Source organism: Arachis stenosperma, chromosome 6, assembly GCF_014773155.1.
Source record: "Arachis stenosperma cultivar V10309 chromosome 6, arast.V10309.gnm1.PFL2, whole genome shotgun sequence".
NCBI lineage: Eukaryota > Viridiplantae > Streptophyta > Magnoliopsida > Fabales > Fabaceae > Arachis > Arachis stenosperma.
The window spans coordinates 66,632,076-66,653,620 of NC_080382.1; the positions used below are offsets into that span (position 1 = coordinate 66,632,076).

At 35.3% G+C, this 21,545-nt stretch overlaps 1 long non-coding RNA gene across 1 annotated transcript; it reads left to right on the forward strand.

Moving 5' to 3' along the window:
- Window positions 1-4,994: 4,994 nt before the first annotated feature.
- LOC130936031 (uncharacterized) lies at window positions 4,995-10,065 on the forward strand. Its single transcript, XR_009068029.1, has 3 exons — window positions 4,995-5,633; window positions 5,717-8,110; window positions 9,242-10,065. It is a non-coding gene; the product is annotated as an uncharacterized LOC130936031 (long non-coding RNA).
- Window positions 10,066-21,545: the final 11,480 nt, after the last annotated feature.

Here is a 21,545-nt window from a genome sequence, read left to right on the forward strand (position 1 = left end):
GTCTTAACTAGAAATAAATACAGAGACGAGTTTATTTTGTAGTATTTTTGTGCCGTTTTTAATTATTTGAGATAATTTTACTCTATTCGTCTGAGAGATGTTAAAATAACATTTCTCTCTTTTCTAATTTTTAAGAAATCTCATCTTTAATTCATTTTAAATTTTGTGTTAACTTTATTCATTTTTCAAGAAAAAATAAATTATCTTTTAACAATTTGTTATTAAATTTTGCTTACCAAAATACTCTTTAATAAATTATTTTTTATTGATTAAATTATATTTTTACTAAATTAATTTTAAAAAAAAATTAATAATTAATTTCCTTTTAAGATACTTTTCATTAATTTTTTAATTATTAAATTTTGATTTTACCAAAATTTTCGTTAATAATTATTTTTATATTTTATTATTAATTTTCAATAAAGAATAAATTAATATATTACAATTGATTAATAAATTAATTAAATTATGACTTTTACCAAATTATACAATACAATTATATAATTTTATATTTTACTATTAATTTATATTATAAAGTCATAAAAGTCATAAAATTAATAATATTTCATAAAGAATAAATTATATATTATTTTTATATTAAAACAATATGTCATGTGAATAGTCATAAAAGTTTTTTTATGTTAAAATAATAGTTAAAATGTAAATGTATATTATATTAAAGCTCGCAATTGATCTGGGGCTAAGAAAGCTTGTTATAGAGACAGATTCCTGTGTGCTTTCAACCTTATCTACAGTGCTTCTACCTTCTAACATTCAAGTACCTCTTTGGTAAGGGAAATCAAACGCCTTCTAGCGAAGCCTGGAATTTTACAGGTGAACCACATATTTCGGAAAGCAAATTTTGCAGCTGATGTCCTTGCAAAACATGCACATCGCTTCCCCCATGATTTGAGTTGCTTTGAAGAAGCCCATCCTTTCCTATTTCTTTCGCTGGAGGCTGATTGCATTGCAGAGGGATAAAGTTCCCAAGATATTTTAGTTAATTTGTTTGTTTCTTTGGGCCTTTGGCCCGTGCTTTATAAAAAAAAAACATTATTAAATAATTCAGTTAAATGCCGTTTAATGATTTTCTGGACAATCTTTATAGAAAGTTAAGAGATTATTAAGTGATTAATCATTGTAATATTTATGTATGTGTAACCATTTTATTTAACAATATAATTAATATGAATAAGTTAGAATTAGCATACAGTTATGTTATACATGAAAAAAAATAATCTAGCCAATAATTGTCAAGAAAATATTTGTATCTTAAAATAATTGTTAACAAAAATTTTGGTAAAATCACAATTTAATAATTAAAAAATTATTGAAGGTTATCTTAAAAAAATTAATTATTAATTTTTTTAAAAATATTTTGATAAAAATATAATTTAATCAATAAAAAATAACTTATTAAAGAGTATTTTGATAAGCAAAATTTAATGATAAAAAAATAAAATTTTTGTTAAAGGATATTTTGTAAAAAATAATTTATTTTTTTTAAAACATGGATAAATTTAACATTAGTTAACATAAAAAATTTAAAATGGATTAAAGAAGAAATTTTTTAAAAGTCATAAGGAAGGGGAATGTACATTTTACAAATAGAGAGGAAGAAAGTCTCATTTTAACGTCTCTCAAAAATGAGGAGTAGAATTTTCTCTAATTATTTTGAGAGTACTTTTATTTTTTAAATCTTGACAATATTTTTATGAGCAACTAAATTTTTTAGACAATTTTTGTGTTTTAATCTAAAATATGTTAAATTTCTTAAAGTAGCATTTATGGATTGCGGTAAAAGTTCACTTAAAAGAGGAAAAATAGGTAAGCAGTATAAAAGTTTAAGATACCATGAGCATAATTCTATGTAATATCAATCTAAGCCGAAAACCATTTGAACCAATCAGGATTTTTTTTTCTTTCATAACTTCATTTTGATTTAGTTGATTTACATCTATATTCCTTTGATTAAGTTTATTTATACCTGTACACTTAAAAGTAAAATCAGTCAATTAAAAGGTGTAATCTAAAACTAATTAATTAGTATGAAAATGAAGTTGTAAATTGTTTATTAGATGTAGTAATGATGTTTATAGTTCAATTCTCATTTGGCTAACTCGTAATTGTCTCTCGTTCAGTGACTGTTTGCATCTCTAATATAAAATCCAAAATGAAGTTACAAATATGATTGAATAATAGTCAGCAAAAAATAAGAAAGTCACCAAAAAGAAAAATATGATTGAATAATACTAATTAGAAAAAAAGATTTTCGCAAGCTACTAGGACAAAATTATTTTACATTATCATCTAATTATATTGTAATTATATATACAATTTTTGAATTAATGAATATGAGAACGAAGCATTTTTTATGTTTGAGAATACATCATAGAATTTTGGCATCATTAATCCTTAGATGAATATGAAAGTATCCTTTCCCTTTCATGTTGATTAAAATTTTCTTCTCAATGATCTTTCAAAAATATCTGAAATCATTTCCAGTGTAATATTTTACAGCCCTATTCTACCCTGAATTTATATTTATATATTTAGTTGTATCTTGAGTGGCCGCTTGACATCGGACTAGGTTCTATTATATCTAATAAACGTAATATATATATCCACCAATTAATTGATTAATTTTGCTAGAAACACAATGAAAAATTTAAATAATGTGAACAAAATAAGTTATAAATTTAGTTTAATATATATAAAAAATAAAAAATATTTTATAAATTATCTAAATTAAAAATTTTATTTTGTTAGCAGTTTTAATTTGTCTTTTTGTCCGTAAATGTTCAATTGAGACGAATACCTATCAAATTTCTAACCCATTTAACAATTCCCAAAATTTAGAGTTCATGAATTGAGTTCACCATTATCCATGATTATGATTTTTGAGATCCCAAATCTTGTTATAACCTCCGCCAAACAAACTTCCGACACTAAGTTGACAGTGACATAAGTTCAATTCATTTTATGAAATAATCTATACTCACTATGATATATTTTATTTGACTTGATCCTTGTAGGAAGAGTCCTAACAAATCCAAACCCCACTTGGCAAATGGCCTCGTCAGAATAATGGACACAAGTTCCTGAGGTGGTGCCTGATGGAGGTTTTTGTGTACCTGAAATTTGTCACATTTTTTCACATACTCCATGGCATCCTTGGTAAGGGTGGACCAGTAATATCCTACTCGGATGACCTTCTGAGCTAGTGATTTACTTCCACGTAATGTCCACAACTCCTCTCATGAACTTCCTACAATACGTATATTATTTTGTTGAGGACCTAAACACTTTAACAATGGTTGGGATATTCCTCTCTTGTATAACTGCCTATTTATCATGGTATATTTAACTGCTTTGAGTCGGAACTTCCTTGCCTCTTTGCCATTACTAGGCAAAGTCCCATGTTCTAAGTACAAACGTATTGGGTCCATCCAAGTACTAATACCGAAAGAATGTGAAATTGTGATATGGATTTTACTACAATAAGCTCTGTGAATACCTCATGTATTAGACTACGATTTTCAAATTGGGGCTTAGTTCTTGCTAATTTGGATAACACATCAGCTCATGTATTTTGTTCACTAGGTACGTGTTTAATTAAAAAGGAATCGAAAGATTGTACTTCTTGTTATACTTTTTTCAAGTACTACTACAGCAACGAGTCCCATGCCTGATATTTCTCATTAACTTAGGATATCATGATCTGCGAATCACTAAATGCAATTACCTCTATAGCTTCGACATCCCGAGATAATGTTAAACATGCAAGTAAAGCTTCATACTCAACTTGATTATTTGATATGGAAAAATCGAACTTGATGGAGGCCTCAGTCACCATGTCCTTTTTCCTCGTGAGGATGCGACCAACACCTCCATACCTAACGTTGGAAGCTTCATCTACATGAAACTCCCACGTCGGTATATCGGTGGTCGGGTGAGTCATCTCGGCCAAAAAATCTATCATCACCTAAGCCTTAATGGCGGAGCGTGGTTCATATCGTATATCAAATTGAGATAGTTCTATGGAACAACTTATCATCCGCCCTGCTAGGTCAGGTTTCTGTAACACTTTTTTAATTGGTTGGTCAGTTCGCACTATAACTGAATAACTTTGAAAATATTGGCGTAACTGACAAGGCGATGTAAGTAAGGCTAACGCTAATTTTTCAATTTTTGAATACCGGACTTTAGGTTCTTAAAGAATCTTACTAACAAAATACACAGAGTATTGATGTTTATCTTTAGTCCTATCCTCTAAAACTAAAGCTGAAGCCAAAGGTTCTTCGGTTACAGATAAGTATAGGTATAAGGGTTGCCCATGTTTCGGTTTTGTTAAGATAGGAGAAAATGAGAGCAAATTTTTGAAATATTGGAAAGCTGCTTTACACTTTTTTGTCCATGCAAATTTCATATCTTTTCTCATTAATTTAAAAAATAGTTTGGCTTTTACCGCAGAAGTTCATAGGAACCTTGATAATGCTGCCAACCGACTTGTGAGTCTTTGAACCTCTTTGAGATTCCGAAGACTCGACATGTCTAGGACAACTTAGCATTTCTCTAAATTAGCTTCTATTATAAGAATCTAGATTTTTAGAAATTAAATAATAAATTAATTATGATTTATTTTATTTATTAATTTCAAAAATTTTTATATTGATTGGATTTTTTTTATTATTGATTTAAAAACTTGAGTAATTGAAAAATAATGAAAATTTTAGATGTATAAGTTAATTTGAATAATTAGATTTTAAACTTTATTTTATAATTTTACAAAAAATTAATTTAATATCTCTAATTATTGAATTAGAGTATTTATTTAAAAATAAATTAAGTTGATCATTAAATAAATATTTTTATAGATATTATTATTATTATTAAATTAAGATTGATTTTTAATTACTCTATTATTCTTAATTCTATTGAAATTATTTAAACTACCCAAAAATTTCCAAATTCAACCCACTAACCTAACCTAATCTGGCACCGCCTTTCACCGCCACACTTCCCTTTTTAAACCTTGTCTCAGTAGCCACCAAAACCCCTCACATTCCCCTTTTTCCCTTCACGTAGCACACACACAAAACGGAGAGAGAGAGAAGCAGAGGGGAAGATGAGCACGCCAGCAAAGGAAGGCACCGCCGCCGTTCCTGCGCCGTCACCGTCGTGTCGCGAGCAGAAAGAAAGAGAGATCCGATAGTAGAGGAAGAGAAGCCGCACCGCGTCATCGTCGAATATTGAGGGACGGCGTTCGTGGAAGGAACCAGAGGAGGGAGACGAGCGCGAACCAAGAGCGGGAGGAAAAAGGCACCGCCGTGCCTCCCGTCGTCATCGTCATTCGTGCTCCGTCGCCACGCTCCACGCCACTGCATGTCGTCGCCACCGCTGCTTCCAGCCGTTGCTGTTCAAGCCCAGTCGCCATTACCTTGCTTCGTTGTCGCCAAAGGAGAGGGAGCCGCGAGGAGCGTTGCTGTCATGGACGAGCAGAATGCGAATAATGAGGAGGGAAACCTGCCGCTGCACCGCCACGCCTAGCTGCCGGAGAACGGCGCCGTGGTCACGGGGAAGCACGCTAGAGGTGTTGCTGTCCGTGTCCTTCCTTCCTTCCTAGTGGTCCAGTAAGTCTCTTTTGCTCAGAAAACCTCTCCTAGTCTCTGTTCTGTTATAAATTATTGAGTTTTGCGCGACGATTTTATGTCAGGGTTGAGTTACTGTTGTTAGCTGGTGCTCTTGTGGTTGTTATCGCTGCAGAACATAGTTGGAGTTGACGCCGTTGTTTATCGGCCGAGGGTAAAAGGTTTTCTTTAATACGTTGGTTCGACTTTTTGAGGTAGGGAATATTTTATTAAATTAAATATTTTAAATTTGAATGCCTAAGGAGTTGACTGGATTATTGCAAATATAGGAATGCTTGATATGTGATGGATTTTGGATGTGGATTAAATGTGACTGGTTGTATCTCTTGTTGGAATATGTTTGAATGATAGCTTAAGGATGCTTGGCAATGCTGATTTTGGTTTTTAAGATTGATTTTGAGTTAAGATCATGCTTGTGATTGAATTGTTTATTTGACGAGGTTGTGATTATTGTTAATGTTGATTTATGATTAATTAGAATTGATTTCGAGGATTGTTAAAAGATTGAAGTTTGGTTATTGAAGGGTTTTCTTGAACTTTGATTTTTATTAAAATAAGATTGTAACTTTGCTAATGAGCAAGTAACTCTAGAATAGTTGAAATTATGTGAAGCTGATTTTTGAATAGTAGTTATGAAATTCTTGAAGTTGGATGGATTTACTTTTAAAAGAATGATAGTCGTTAAACTGGTTTATGATAAGTTATTTATTGAGAATCTATTGTTATGATAACTGATGAAACGGGCTGGTGATTTGTTGAGAAAGAGGGAACCCATAAGGGTGGCTAAGCCCGAGTTTTAGGCAAAGTGCTGCGAAAATTTTTATAAAATTTGGGACTTTATTTGAAATGATATTTAGATTTGGTTTTGGAAAGTTAGATTATTTGAGACTTATTTAGTTGGAAAAAGATTTATTCTATTTTGAATTCGATTTATTAAGAAAAGTATAATGTTTTAAACTCAATCTTTTAAGAAGGGATTTTGCTTTAAGTTATGTTTTGAGTTTGGTTTAATAAAAAAGAAAAAAAGAAGAATGAAAAGTAAAGGAAGAGAGATAATTAAAAGAATGTCTGCCACAGGAGAGCAGAGAACAAAGACTAAAGGAATATATTAATTAAAGGAATGTCTGCCACTGGAGAGCAGATGCGACTTTATTTAGGCCTTAGTGCCAAATGTATAGTAAGTATGCCCACACACTGAGAACTGTTTTCCAGATGTAAGCTCATTGATTTGAAAGTCACTGTATGCGGCCTAGCCGTAAGACTTATAAGCACACTGTATGCATCTGGAACGCCATATCTGGCACTTGTGCTCGGGTAATGTCGGGAGCGGGTAGACAACCGGCACATGAGCTCATGATCTGCACTAGGACTAGGCATGTATCATCCTTATTTGTGCATTTGTATTTGATTGTGTTTACTTATCTTGTTTCTCTGTGACTGTGTTGTTTGTCTTATTGCGATTTGTTTGTGTGTTAATCTGTCTCTTGTGCTATTAGTTTGTGTATTGAAATGACTGAGAACTGAGGTTGTGATTGAGATTTGCTTTAAGTTCCGAAATTTAAAGAAGGTAATTAATTAATAAAGTAAAAATTCAAAAGTATTTTCAAAGGTTTAACAAAATAGTTTTATTGAGCAAGTTAACTATTTGTTTTATTTCCATTACTTTTATGGCATTTTCATTTTCTACTGAGAACGTGTGGTTTGTTTTCACCCCAAAATCTTTAAAGTGACACAGGTTCAAAGACTCATTATGAAGCTGCAAACGAATAGTTGGAATTGTTTATAAGTTAAGTTGTTTTCATAGAGTTCCCTTGTCTTTATCGATTAGGATTTTATTTTATCCAGTGGAATAGGTATTGTATCTGAATTTTATTTGAATTCTTTTGTATAATATTTATTATTATTAATAATTATGTGATTAATTTTATTTGGTGTTCTTTGATGAATGATTTTGATTAATAAAAAAACAAAATTTTTAGGCATTTTCTTAAAAATTGAAACACGACATCGAACTAAAGGCTCAATATTAAATTGTTATTAAGGAAAACGATTTAGTAACGCCTTACTTTTGGTACGATCATGACGTGCTAAAAGTTAGAGTGTTACATTATGGTATTAGAGCAGTTCATCCTGAGTAGAGCCTTGGGAATATACTGACCGTGCTTTATTGCATACTCTGAGTATCTGTCATGTTATAAGTCTTGTCCGAATGACGAGAATTAGAGCTTTATGTACATGACTGTCTATTGATTAACGCTGTTAGCTTATCGTTACATATCTGTTGATATTAAGTTTGGCCAACTTAATGTTGATGGTTTATGTGTACAGGAAAGTAAATAGGTTATCATAGACAAATTGGAATTGATAGGTATGGATAATGCGAGTCACGTGGTTCGGAGATGCTAGTATTTGCTTTTCGTGCTTGATCTCGACTTATGATTTTCGTTTATGTCGCTTAGGTTGGTATATCGTTTCTTCTTTATTACCCTCATTAAAATTCTTTAACTCAGATTCCTTCCTTAAATCCTAATTTGACCATTCTCTGATCGTATTTTATTTTTCGTTCATAATCTTGTTTGATTGTATTCTTGGGAGTTTGCTCAAGTCTTTCAAAAATATTCGTCTTTATCATTGATTATACTTTTCTTCATGAATCCTGTGCTCGTTGATTTGATCTTGAACTTATTTTGGTGTAATGCATGATCCTTAAATTTCGAGCAGTTTGAACCTTGAAAGTTTCGATTTGAATTAAGCTAACTATAATTTGATTCTTTTACTTCATGTCTAGTGTATATCTTGATCTGACCATATTTTTTATTATCTCTTACATTCTCGACATTATAGTCCCTAACCTTGAATTTTTCTTCGTGATCTGTGTAATTCCTTGACGTGTATGAATGTGTCAGAATATTAGGATTTTTTAAATAATAAGATCGATTGATTATACTGTTGCTTGATGACGAGCGAGTTTAAAACTTTGATTAAGTTTGCTGGAAGTTAAAGTTAACAGTTAAGCGAGGATAGAGATGAGAATTCGAAAGAAATGGAAGTTGAAGAATTCTTAATATAAGATAAGTGTTGAGAATGACGTTGGATGTTCAAGAGAATTTGAGACGAAGTGATAAGCGAGTTGGAGTAAAAGTTTTTGATTTGCCAAGAGAATAAGAGCGAGTGAGCGCATCCATATTATAATAAAGCGAACCCATCAAACTTGTTTTGAGATTTTTGTACCCTGTTATACCCTCTTTCCCTATTTTATAAGTAATTAAGACCATGAGACTTTTTATATCTAAGCAATTTTTTAAAACAAAAATTTTTATAAGTGGGGTAGGATGTAAGATCCCAAATTTTTAGAAATTAAATAATAAATTATGATTTATTTTATTTATTTAGGATATTAATTTCAGAAATTTTTATATTAATTGGATATTTTCTTATTATTGATTTGAAAATTTGAGTAATTGAAAAATAATGAGGGTTTTAGATATATGGTTTAATTTGAATAAGGGTCGCACTAGTGTAAAGATCAAAGTTCATACAGATATAAAGATTTGTTTCACGTAACGACACGTGTTGGGCCCATGTCACAGTTTGCAGCTGGCTCAGAGGGGCTGATGGGAGGTGATGGTAGGTGAGACGGAGCCGGTTTGGTGGGGTGAAGTTGAACGGGGTTACAAAAGTTACGCCTTCCGTTGGCTTGGGGCTCTCATGATGGACCTTGTTTGGGCCAGGAAAAAAAAAGATGGAACCTATCACTTGGTTGTTCACTTCGAACCAAATGTGCTAAACAGGGAAGGAAATCCTTAAGTTCAGTGCGGAGGACCCCCATCGCCGGTGTTATTCCTGCCGGTCGTGTTGGTGGTGCGCAGGAGAAGCCTGTGATCGAAGTCGTAGGAGGCGGTGAAGGTGCTGGGCCACTGCGCGGAGCCCCAATTTCGCCGTCGAGTTGTGGAGTGGGGGACCACTGATTCGTCATCTGGTAAGTAAGGAGTTGCCTGGCCCTTTCCTCATTCATCCTCCATTGTTTTAATTAAATAATGGGCTCATGTTTAAGATTATCTGGAACATTAATGTTGTCTTGTTCATTGTTCTGTGGTTGTATGTGTGTGAAGATATAGTGGACAAGATAAGTAATTTGTTGATGTTGTGGTAATTGAATCTGCAATCCATTTGTAAAATTAAAAAAATATATGTTCGACGAGGCAAAGAAAAGAAGGAACAGGTACTGCAATTAGGAGATGTACAAGTAGAGAGTTAAGTCGCGTATTATGGATAGTTATTTATATTTTACAAAACTAAACATGGATAGTTAATTGATTATTTTAAAATTGTAAAACAAAGAAACAGTAACATTATGGGGAAAAAAACCAAAAAAAATTAGTTATAGCAGATTACTTTTCAAAATTAAAAATAAGTTAAAAATAAATTCAGCGGTTTATGTAAATAATTATCGAAAATAATATCTTTGCAAAATAACCAATAAGCATAAAAAAGAATTTTGTGGCAGTTGATGCATAAATCATACCGAATTTTGTGGCAGGTGATGCATAAACTGGAAAAGATCGCTCTTTATCGATTTATTTGACTTGGACCGATTGGTTTGGTTCGGTTTACGGTTGGTTCTTTGAAGACCGAACTGAACCGAACCGAATCGAAAGTATGGTTCAAATAGTCTTACTGTTCTTTTTCGGTTAGCAATCTTAAACTGTATTTCTTCGTATGTTTTACTGTCGGGTCAACTTGAAGTTGTACATTTCATCGAACGACATATAGTATTGTTATTTTAAGTCACTTAGGGTTTTAAACTTCATTTTACAATGACTTAAGTTATGATTATCAGGCATTATAAACTAGAAGTAACCAACCGAACCAATCCCCTGTCGGTTTTGTTCGGTTCGTTGCCCATATCGCAACAACACAACCTGTTGCCACAACTACAGGACCGTACATGCCGGTTCAATGGTTTTACGGTCCAAAACAATAACAAACCGGCCTGATTACACCCTTACAACTAGTATCCATCTTCTTCAATGACCAAACCTGAGATACAGTTATAGTCACCAATCAGACATCGCAAATTCACTAATTTTGGACTTTTCTCCCAAAGGGTTCGGTTGAACCAATTTGAACCAAATCTAACAGGTTTTTGCGTGCTTTGACCAACTTTGACCGGTTCTAACCGACTTTGACCGATTCTATTCCTTAAGCTGTTCCACGATTGCACCATACCGTTTGCGAGTCTGGTCCACCTGTCTTCCCAGCCAAATACTCCAGTCCGGACTGATTCTTACATCTATGCCGATTCATTTAACCTTTCTTGTCTTCCACCAAAAGCCACACCGTCTCTTTTCTCCCAGCACTCATACTCTTCGATCACATCATCCAACAACAAAGAAAGAAGGAAACGGAAAGTGTAGAAGCTACCGTGGGTTGTAGCACAAAAGGCGTGTTCCCGCGTCCATCCAACAAGAAAGGCCGAATACAAAGACCCTAGTCAGACTAGCGTCATAGCTCATTAACAACTATTTTCCCTCATTTCGTACTGCTCCAACGATCCAATAAGAAATCTACCAAGTCTCAAGCACAAATCAAGCAATGAGGGGGAAATCAAAGTCAAATCCGGACAATAAAAAAGGACAGTGACTTACACTTGAAGAAAATTTTCTCATATGTTCATGATTTTCTTTATACATCTTTCTGTTTTCTTTCATGATCCTATGGAGATTCCCTTACAAGTTGGGTTAGCACTTGACTGTTGAAAGCTAGGTTGAGTCATAGTCAAATTCAAATTAGATTAGAATCTGGATTCGTCCCAAATAGAATTGGGTAGATCCTAAGGAAGTATTGATGTTTGTAATCTTGTAAAAGATATAGTGAAATTTCATCATAATTGTGATGGAGACTGGATGTAGGCTACATTGCACTAGATAGCTGAATCAGGATACATCTGTGTGTTACTTCTTCTTCTCTACTTCGATTTTGGTTCTGTTACTCAGGTGACAAAAATAAAGTGTCTCTCAACTCGTCACGAGACAAAAACAAAAATATCTCCTAAGTTCTTTGAAAAAGCAAAAAGGTATTTCTGGAAAAAGATAACTAAGATTCAACCCCTCTTCTTTTAGCCACTATAACCATCATAAACAAATAACATGTGGCATGCCACGTGTCACTGATCTAACACGTCAACCAACCATCTTATGATATGCGAAAGTTAATGTGACACATTATCATCTAACTGACGGAAGTACTAAGTTGACTTACGTTTTACCTTTCAGAGACTAATATGACTAAAAAAAATTATTTGAGAATCAATTTAAAAAATAAGTGATCTTTCAAAGATGAATTTGAATATTACTCCTTAAAATTCAATAAAAATACTTTAAGTTTTTTATTTTTTTTTTAAAAAACAAGATAACCAGCTGAAATAAACACCAAATATGTTAGAATGGCTAGATACATTTACAACCCACACAATTCTCTTTATAATAGGCATGTTTTTGAGTTTTGAAATAATTTATTAATTTAAACCCACACAAATATCTCTTTTTATAAATTAAATTTAAATTTCTAATAATTAATTATCTAGAAAATAGGTACATTAATCTTAAATAACAAAAAATAATTTATAATTGTTCTCTTTTTATTTTCAGCATAACTAAATATTTTAATTCTCTATGTATTTTTAAATAAGTTTTAATTATTTATTATTCTCTATTCACTTCCAAAATTTTATTCATTATTAAAGCAATTTATTTCAACACAAATTTGATAAGCTTGGAGTTGACCTTTTTTTTACAAAAGTGTATATTTTTTTTTCAGAAATAAGATGCTTTTCATACATGTAACTTAACCCATTCATAATTCATTTTTTACTCTTGTCTCCTTTTTTTTTGGACTTCTTACTCTTGTCTTTTTAATTTTGTGCATCAAAGGCATACACCATTGCAAAGCCCAAAACTATTTTCTACAATTTCATTCGTAACTCTATTATATTAAGTAAAACGGATCCCACCAATCACAATTCCGTTTTAAAAACATGGCTTCAGCTACGTATTCCAGACACACGCACAGCCAGCTGAAGCGTTATTTCTTATATTACCACGTGTCAGTCATCTACGAACGCGTGAGGAATATCTGTAAATAATCATCTGTACGCTATAATTCCCCTTTCAATAATTAAATTTTGAACTTTATTTTATGATTTTACAAAAAATTAATTTTATTATCTCTAATTATTTATTGAATTAGAGTATTTATTTGAAAATAAATTAAGTTGACAATTAAATAAGTATTTTTATAGATATTATTATTATTGAATTAAGATTGATTTTTAATTACTCTATTATCCTTAATTCTATTGAAATTACCTAAACTACCCAAAATTCTCCAAATTGAACCCACTAACCCTAATCTAATCTAGCCACCGCCATTCACCGCCACACTTTCCTTTTTTAACCTTGTATCAGCAGCCACCAAACCCCCCAGATTCTCTTTTTTCCATCACGTAGCACACACACAAAATGGCGAGAGAGAGAGAGAGAGAGAAGCAGAGGGGAAGATGAGCAAGCCGGCAAAGGAAGGCACCGCTGCCGTTCCTGCGCCGTCACTATCGTGTCGATAGCAGAAAGAAAGAGAGGAGGGGAAGAGAAGCCGTGCCGCGTCATTGTCGAATCTTGAGGGACGGCGTTCGCGGAAGGAACTAGAGGAGGGAGACGAGCGCGAGCCAAGAGCGAGAGGAAGAAAGCGCCGCCGTGCCTCCCGTCGTCATCGTCATTCGTGCTATGTCGCCGCGCTCCATGCCACTGCATGTGGCCGCCGCTTCCAGCCGTCGCCGTTCAAGCCCAATCGCCGTTACCTTGCTTTGTTATCGCCAAAGGAGAGGGAGCCGCGAGGAGCGTTGCTGTCATGGACGAGTAGAACGCGAATAGTGCGGAGGAAAACCCGCCGCTGCACCGCCGCGCCTAGCTGCCAGAGAACAGTGCCGTGGTCACCCAGAAGCACGTCAGAGGTGTTGCTGTCCCTGTCCTTCCTTCCTAGTGGTCTAGTAAGCCTCTTTTACTCAGAAAATCTCTCCTTGTCGCTGCTCTATTATAATTATTGAGTTTTGCACGACGATTTTATGTCAGGGTTGAGTTACCGTTGTTAGTTGGTGCTCTTGTTGTTATCGCTGTGGAACATAGTTGCAGTTGACGCCGTTGTTTCCGGGCCGAGGGTAAAAGGTTTTCTTTAACACGTTGGTTCGACTTTTTGAGGTAAGGGATATTTTATTAAATTAAATATTTCAAATTTAAATGCCTAAGGAGTTTACTTGATTATTGCAAATATAGGAATGCTTGATATGTGATGGATTTTGGATGTGGATTAAATGTGTGACTGGTTGTATCTCTTGTTGGAATCTGTTTGAATGATAGCTTAAGGATGCTTGGTAATGCTGATTTTGGGTTTTAAGATTGATTTGAGTTAAGATAATGCTTGTGATTGAATTGTTTATTTGACGAAGTTGTGATTATTGTTAATGTTGATTTATGATTAATTAGAATTGATTTCGAGAATTGATTTCGAGGATTGTTAAAAAATTGAAGTTTGGTTGATTTTCTTGAACTTTGATTTTTATTAAAATAAAATTGTAACTTTGCTAATGAGTAACTAACTCTAAAATAGTTGAAATTATGTGAGGCTGATTTTTGAATAGTAGTTATGAAATTCTTGAAGTTGGACGGGTTTACTTTTAAAAGAACGATAGTCGTCAAACTGGTTTATGATAAGTTGTTTATTGAGAATCTATTATTATGATAACTGCTAATAAAAAGGGCTAGTGATTTGTTGAGAAAGAGGGAACCCGTAAAGGTGGCTAAGTTCGAGTAAGTGCTGCCGAAATTTTTATAAAATTTTGGGACTTTATTTGAAATGCTATTTTAAAATATTTGATTTTGGAACGTTAGATTATTTGTGACTTATTTAGTTGAGAAAAGATTTATTCTATTTTGAATTCAATTTATTAAGAAAAGTATAATGTTTTAAACTCAATCTTTTAAGAAGGAATTTTTCTTTAAGTTATGTTTTGAGTTCGGTTTGATAAGAAAGAAAAGAAGAAGAATGAAAAGTAAAGGAAAGAGAGATAATTAAAGAAATCTCTGCCACAGGAGAGCAGAGAACAAAGATTAAAAGAATATATTAATTAAAGAAATGTCTGCCACAGGAGAGTAGATGTGACTTTGTTTGGGTCTTAGTGTCAAATGTATAGTGGGGACGCCCACACACTGAGAACTGTTTTCTAGATGTAAGCTCATTGATTTGAAAGTCACACTGTATGCGGCCTAGCCGTAAGCACACTGTATGCATCTGGAAAGCCATATATGGGACTTGTTCCCGGATAATGTCGGGAGCGGGTAGGCAACCGACACATGAGTTTATGGCCTGCACTAGAACAAGGCATGCATCATCCTTATTTGTGCATTTGCATTTGATTGTGTTTGCTTATTTTGTTTCTCTGTGACTGTGCTGTTTGTCGTATTGCGAGTTGTTCGTGTGTTAATTTGTTTCTTGTGCTATTAGTTTGTGTATTGAGATGACTGAGAACTGAGGTTGTGATTGAGATTTGCTTTAAGTTCGAAAATTTAAAGAAGGTAATTAATTAATAAAGTAAACATTCAAAAGTATTTTCAAAGGTTTAACAAAATAGTTTTATTGAGTAGGTTAACTATTTATATTATATCCATTATTTTTACGGCATTCTCACCCCTACTGAGAACGTGTGGTTTGTTCTCAACTCAAAATATTTCACCTTTTCAATGACACAGGTTCGAAGACTCCGTATGAAGCCGCGAACAAATCGTCGGAATTGTTTATAAGTTAAGTTGTTTTCCTAGAGTTCCTCGCCTTTATCGATTATGATTTTATTTTATCCAGAAAGATAGGTATTGTATCTGAGTTTCATTTGAATTCTTTTGTATAATATTTATTATTATTAATAATTATGTGATTATTTTTACTTGGTGTTCTTTGATGAATGATATTGATTAATAATAAAACAAAATTTTCAGGCATTTTCTTAAAAATTGAAACGCGACATCGAAATAAAGGCTCAATATTAAATAGTTAGTAAGGAAAACGAGTTAGTAACATCTTACTTTTGGTACGATCATGACGTGCTAAAAGTTAAGGTGTTACATCTATACCCCTTTGAATCATCATAAAACCCAAGAATTTATCTCCACAAACTCCAAATGCACATTTTGCTGGGTTCAACCTCATCCAATGAAGTTGGAGGCAACTAAAAACCTCCTGCAAGTCAGCAATCATGTCGAAATCATCTTTAGCCTTTATCCACATATCGTCGATATAAACTTCCAGATTCTTCTCAATCTGCTGCTTGAAGACTTTAGCCATCAACCTCTGATATGTTGCTCCTACATTTTTAAAATCAAAAGGCATTACAATGTAGCAATAAATCCCTTTAAGGGTGATAAAGGCTATCTTATCTTCAACAGCTTTATGCATCAAAATTTGGTTATACCCATCTAATGGCATCCAAAAAACTTAATATCTGATATCTCAAGGATGAATCAATCATGTTGGCGATGTTAGGTAAAGAGAAACAGTCCTTTGGGTAGGCTTTGTTTAAATTTGTGTAATCTACACACATTCGCTATTTTCCATTAGAATTTTTCACCATGACCACATTGGACAACCATGTTGAATTAGACAATTCCCGAATAAACCCAGCACCCAATAATTTCTGAACTTGCCTTTTCACCTCGACAGCTCGGTCAGGTGACATCTGTTGACGTCGTTGTGCAACCAGTTTAAATTCGGAATTAATAGCCAGCTAATGGGACATGAACGTTGGATCAATTCGAAGCATATCGGAGGATTCCCAAGCAAATAAATCTATGTTATCTCTTAAAAAATTTTGAAGTTCTGACTTCAAGGGATAAGTCAGTTCTTTATTGACCATAGTATACTTTTCTGCAACGTCACTGATCCGGAATTTCTCCAAGTGCCCATTGAGTTCTTGCCTTAGTTTCTCCTAAACTCGAAAATCCAAATCAACAAGGAACACCCCAGTGGAAACCTTAGCTTTATACCTGAGCGTTAGGCTAGCTTTGTTGCATTTAATAGCGGATGCCCGATCTCCACAGATAATTGTGACCTGACTGATAAACCACTATTTTATGATTTATCTTGTGCTCAATTGAATGATTTTATCAACTCTTCACCCACTTATTCATATGAATTTGCATGGTTTTACAATCCCTTCCTTATGATATGACATATAAGAAAACATGTTTCCTATGGTTTAAAAATATTAAATTTAATTATCCTTTATTACTATTCGATGCCGTGATTTGTGTGTTGAGTACTTTCAGGTTTTATAGGGTAGGAATGACTTAAAGGATGGAAAGGAAACATACAAAAATGGAAGGAAAGCACAAAATGGAGTTATTGAAGAAACTGGCAACGACGCGTCCGCGTGGACGACGCGAATACGTGCTTTGCGAAAAGTGGCATCTGCGCGAACGCGTGGCTCATGCAAAACACAGATGACGCGGACGAGTGACTGACACGACCGCGTGGAAGAGCAACACTCCAGATGACGCGACCGCGTGACCCACGCGGATGCGTGACGTGCGTGATCTGCAGAAATTGCAGAAATCGGCCCCAACAACTTCTGGACCCTTTTTGGTCCAGATCCAAACCCAGAAAACACAGATTAAAGGCTATAAATTGGGGAATCTATCCAGTCATCAATATGGATGATACAACATACATTCATACATAGTTTTAGGATTTAGATGTAGTTTTTAGAGAGAGAGGTTCTCTCATCTCTCTTAGGAATTAGGATTAGGATTTAGGATCTCTATTATGTTCAGACTACTATCTTCATTACAGGTTCAATGTTCATTTTATTTTTCCAATTTAACTTATGAACTTTTCCATGTTGGATTTGATTTCCTTTATTAATATTTGAGGTATTTCAGACATATGATTTTTATTTAGCTTTTTATATTCTTGGTTCTGGTTGATTAATTGGTAACTCTTGAGTTATCAAACTCATTGTGATTGATAATTGTTATCTTTGCTTATTGATTTAGATTCCCATAACTCTATTCTTTCCTCAGGAGTTTACTAGGACTTTAGGTGTTAAATTGATTTGTCCACTTGACTTACCTTCATAATTAGAGGTTGACTGAGTGGGAGCAAAAATATAATTCTCATCACCATTGATAAGGATAACTAGGATAGGACTTCCAGTTTTCATATCTTGCCAAGAGTTTCATTAGTTATTAATTTATTAATTTCTGCAATTTATTTTTCTTGTTCAAAACCTTTTTTAAAACCCAAAAATAATGTTTTCCATAACCAATAATAAATCATACTTCCCTGTAATTCCTTGAGAAGACGACTCGAGGTTTGAATGCTTCGATTTATAAATTTTATTGGGTTTGTTACTTGTGACAACCAAACGTTTGTACGAAAGGATTTTCTGTTAGTTTAGAAGCTATACTTACAACGCGATTATATTTGTGAATTTCTTTACCGATAGGAAATCAGATCGTCAAAATGGCGCCATTGCCGGGGAATTGCAAACGTGTGCCTTATTATTGGTTATTGTAAATATTTTTCTTTTACTTTTTTATTTGTTTTTGTTTCCCCTTTTTATTTCTCTCAACTACTATGAGTTCTCACCCCTCTCGCTTTGAGTTTGGTTCTACTTTTGTTGAAAGGAATGGAAGCTATAATAGGACTATGCATTATGGTCAAAGCAATCAAAGATGGATGGAGCCCAGAGGATTTGATCAACCCTTTAGGCAATAACACCTTCCTAGATATCATGGACAAGGACCATTCTACGATGCATACCGAGCTGATAGATATGGTGGACCCCCTGGTAGTTTCCAACAAGCCCCACACTGTGCTCATAGACCATCCTCTCAACACAGCTTCGAACCATCACACTCACAAGCTTCTTTTCACCAGTCACCACCGTATGATCCTTATCTATCCCAATTCCAATCCAATTACTCCCAAGAACCACCACTTTCCAATGTACCATGTCCATATCCATCACATCAAGAATCACAGGCTCGCTTCGAAGAATCAGTAGATCAATTTCATGCAACCCTTCATCAACTGGAGCAAGCAATAAATCAATTATCTTCCAAATGTTCGGACACTCAAGGAACTCCCATAGCTCCATGTGGACAATCTAATGAAGAACGTAGCATAAAGGAGATACTAGAAACTCCAGTAGACAGTACAGAGCATGACTTCGTACTGGAACAAGTAGAGGAAGCTGTCATTATAGAAGAATAAGAATTGGTTGAAGACTTAGGAGACGCTAAACCTCCATGGGAATCCAAAGTTGCGGAGAATTCCGTCAAGGACGTTACAATTGATGCTAAGGAGGATAGTGCACAACCTCCGAAGCATGTATCTTATGGAGAACTGGATGGAATAACCCAAGATGCAAGTTTCCTTGATGATGATAATCACAAGTCAAGTTCTCTTAGTAATGAACTTGCATCCGCAAGTGAATTCTTTGAGATAGAAGAATCTTCCCCAAGTGAATACGAAGATGATACAGAGGTAGACTTCTCTCAACCTCTCAATTATGACTCAAGTGATGGGAAAGATATCGAAGACTTTGATCAAGACATGGTTGAAATAGAAGAAGTTTGCAAAGAAGTGGAGAAATTCACAGAAGACCACAAGGGAGTAGAGCTTGCAAAACCACTGGAAACACCTATCACAAGGCCATTACCGCCCAATACAAACTTCAAGTGGGTAAAATCCTTAGCTTTTATCTTTACTTTTTCACTTGAATATGGTTTACTTGAAACAGATGGTCAGCTTAGAGCTCTTTGCGACTTTAAGAGCAAAAGGGAAATGACTCGCACTCAGAGCTGGTATGCAAGATTCAATGAGGTTTCGCACTTCAATTTGAGGTGCAAAGGTTGGTGTCAAGCTCAATTGTATGGGTCTCCGAAGCTGTTTGGTCGCTGCAGTGAGAATTCATATTGCTCACCACCCGGCTGAAAAATGCAGATCAAGACAAAAACGGGTGTAAAAGTAAAGTTTGGGATCCTGGAATCTATTCTGCCATTCAACACCCCGGGAGCCTTGAAGCCTGTTTGAACTCACCTAAGGGCTTTACGTCCCTTGTTTGGGACCCCGGAGGATGTTGGCATTCCAAACATTGGTGGAGATTTCTGGATGAATTCAAGCACAATCCACCATAACAGGAGGCTCATCAAATGTCCAACTTAAGGACTTTAACTAAAAGTGCTAGGTGGGAGACAACCCACCATGGTATGATCATTCCTCTTCCATTTTAGTCTGTTTTTGAATTTTAATTGAACCTGGAATTGTGCATAACATTCATTGCATTCTGCATTCTGCATTCTGCATACTGCATAAAAAAAATCACCCCACGCGAGCGCGCAGGCCACGCGTGGGCGTGAAATGGAAATCGGCGTAAAGATCCAACGCCCAGAAAGTTGGGCTGGAATCATGCGGCTGGTGTGCGTTTAGCACAAAACGGCCCACGCGTTCGCATCCCTGACGCGAACGCGTCACGTGCACAACACTCATCCCACGCAAAAGCGTGAGCGACGCGTCTGCGTCACGTGGATATTTTGGCCCCCTACATGGAAACAGAGAGTTGTGCCAAAACAACGCTGGAACTGTGTGTCTAGCACAATTTACAGCGATGCGTTCGCGTGCCTCACGCGTCCGCGTCACTCATCTTTTACCTAACTTACGCGATCGCGTCAATCACGCGACCACGTCATACCCCTTTTGCCCTAATCACGCAATCGCGTGCTTCACGCGTTCGCGTGGATTTGAATCCACTAAACCCAAATCACGCGAAACCCTACCCGTTGAGCCCCCCACTCCCCCCATCTCCTTCCTTCTCTGCAACCCCCCTCCACTACCAACCTCCACCGACCAGCCACCACCACCGCCGCGCCTACCACCCCCAACCACCCAGACCATCCTGCGACACCCCCCTCTCTTCCTTCTTCCCTTCTTCTCTTCCCTCACCTCCCTTCCTTCTCACCCACCCCCTCCACCATTATACCCTACCCGAGCCCCAACCACCAAACCACCTCCACAGCACCGCCTCCCACCTCCGACCACCACCACAGCCCCATCCCCTCACCCCTTCCTCCCCTTCCCCTTCTTCACCATACACCAGCCCCACAAACACAACCCTCCGTCACTGCCCCTATCCGAACCACCGCCGTGCCACCACCGTGCCACCGCCGTACAGCCACCAGCACCACTACTCCCCTCTCTATCTCAAATTCTGGTCCTACCCACACCAGGTTCCGCCGAACACCGATTCCTTTATCATTAGTTAGATAGTTGCATATTTTTCAGATTCTGTTCAAATTAGGATAGTTAGAGATGCATGATCATAGTGGACTCTAGGTGGCTAGGTAGCTAGGATGTGGTTAGTGGATTTAGGCATGATAATTGCGCCGTTCTTGATTACCTGTTTTATCTATTTTGCAATTTTGATCTGGCTGTGATAATAATTCTGTTCATATACCGTTTTTTCATGTTTCATGCTGCTATTACACTGATCTTTAATGTTCCGGCTATTTGTGACTCTTTGCAGCACCTTTTTCATCTCATATGAACTGTTTTTCTTGCTATTTATTACTTGGGAACATCCAATTTTATCCGGAATACTGCCCAATTTTCTGCAACTTGTTTTCATGTATTGAGTTTGGACACTTAATATTTTGCATTACTTGATTTCAACCAAACCGATTCATGACTGCACGGGTTAGCATTCTTATTCCTTTTGATTCCCTAGTTAATAAATTGCTTTTTTGATGATTTCATTTTAATTTTGCAACTCTTGTATCTATCTGAATTGTC